At 35.1% G+C, this 2,102-nt stretch overlaps 1 non-coding gene across 1 annotated transcript; it reads right to left on the bottom strand.

Annotated features, from left to right (window-relative positions):
* On the bottom strand, window positions 1–129 carry LOC126017233 (small nucleolar RNA SNORA24). The gene has a single exon (XR_007498867.1). It is a non-coding gene; the product is annotated as a small nucleolar RNA SNORA24 (small nucleolar RNA).
* Window positions 130–2,102: the final 1,973 nt, after the last annotated feature.

Genomic DNA, 2,102 nt, shown 5'->3' with positions numbered 1-2,102 from the left:
AGATGTCCCTTGTGCAAGTCAGAATCTGCTACCAACGGAACAGTACAGCTTTGCCAATCACAAGGACCTGCTATTCCATGCCTAGGAAGGGAGACTGCTACCGTCGGAAGGCCCCATAGACACATGGGTCACATAGTTGATCTTAAGTTGGATGCCTAGGCCCCCCGAGCCTCATCAGAAGTGATCCTTAAACAGAACCAGGATATAAAACATGATGGTGGTAATAGAAAATAATAGAAAATAAAGAGACAATATTTATTAACCTAGGACTGAATTCCCAACTGATGGATGAGTTTCAGTTCTGTGTAAGTAAATATACTAACCAAACATTTTTGCTTTAATCTCTTAAGAAAATAACAATGGAGTCAAGCTATTATTTATTAATTTATACAATGTGATGATTAATTCCTATATTACAATTTATTTCTAAACAACTAAGGGGAATAAAACATAAGAAACAGAAACATTTTAAATATATTTAATATGTTTTTGAGAGGAAGGATTTTTGGGCCACAACCGAGACACTCAGGGGTTACTCCTGGCTATGTATTCAGAAATCACTCCTGGCTTGAGGGACCATATGAGACACTGGAGGGATCAAACCCAGGTCCATTCTGGGTCAGTCGTTTGCAAGGTAAACACCTTACTGCTGAGCCATCACTCTGGCCCTAAATATATTTAATATTCTTACCCAATATTTTCATTTATAAGTGTGTTAGGACATATGCAAAGGAAGTATTTAATTAACTAGATCCCATCACATTCTCTCCCTACTTCCACCACAAAGGCGAGTTTAAAGCTTTGTTGAAGATATTTGTTAAAAATAAAATGAAATTGCTAACTATCTCATTATCACTATTATATTTTCATGATAGTGAAACCAAAAATTAATTAGAGCAAAATTTAGAGTTATATGAAAAACTAAATTATATTTAATTTTATTGCATTATTATAAGCCAATAATTTCTAGTCAATAAATTCGACTTATACTTTGAGTTACTAACTGAAATAGGCAGGCAGATAGGGAAAGGATCTCTTCCCCCAACACACACCTCTCATGCAATGAGTTCTTGTGAGTAATAAAATCAACAATCCCTAAACCTGTAAGGTTCTTCCTTCTCTGGGCCTGTCCTGATTCCAGTTTAAGATCTTATCAGACTTAGTTTTCTGAGATTAAAGTGAATTAATAAAAGTCCTAGACTTGAAAAATTCACTTTCCTGAAGAAAGTATAGCTCACAGTCCATACCAGCCATTCTAGGATGCCATAGGTGGATAGAGAGAAAATGGTAGATTGTATTTGGAGCCTATAGCCTCAGAATAGTGATAATAGTATAACTAACCATTAATAAATTACTGTTTTGCTTGTTTGGTTTGGGGCCATGAATGTGATGTGAAGGGCTTACTCTTGACTCTGTTCTCAGGGATTGCTCCTGGTGATGATGTTCAGGGAACCTTATTTTTTTCAGAGAATGAACCAGGAATGGTCAATATAAGGTAGGTGTATTCATCTTTTTATTTTCTCATTGACACCAATATTGATCATTTCTAAGGTATATTAGTGGCTTGAGAGGCTCTGGATATCAGAAATTCAAATTTTATAACAAAATAGCATTATTTTTTAAATGCATTATACTCTCCTAACACGGGAGATTAAATACTTGAATAAAAGATATTTAGAAGGAGATATAAATTACATAATTCCAGAAATGATAAACAAATGGGTTAATTTCTAGCTACGAATTTCTTATCTAACCATTTTCATGTACTAACTTAGGTAACTCAAAACCGTTAGGTTTGTATATATCATCTCTAACTGCACCCCGGGCTGCAGGTAAAACACAGTACAAGCTTGGATCTAATTAAATGGGAGAGTTTGTTCCAGTTCCCAGATTTAGTTTGGATGGACTCCAAAGAGGAAATAACTTCAAAATGCTGTCTTCATTCCAGGCTAAAGAAAAAATGCTGATGTTGAAGGAGGACATTAGCAAACAAAGGAAAGGAATGCAAAACAACTCTGCACAATTTAGAATAAGGACAGACTACCTCACCATGATTGAATTTAGCATTACAAAGCTCTTACTATCTACAATCTACAAGATCT

This window comes from Suncus etruscus, chromosome 8 (genome assembly GCF_024139225.1).
Source record: "Suncus etruscus isolate mSunEtr1 chromosome 8, mSunEtr1.pri.cur, whole genome shotgun sequence".
In the NCBI taxonomy this organism is placed as follows: domain Eukaryota; kingdom Metazoa; phylum Chordata; class Mammalia; order Eulipotyphla; family Soricidae; genus Suncus; species Suncus etruscus.
This window is presented reverse-complemented; position numbering and strand designations above follow the sequence as displayed.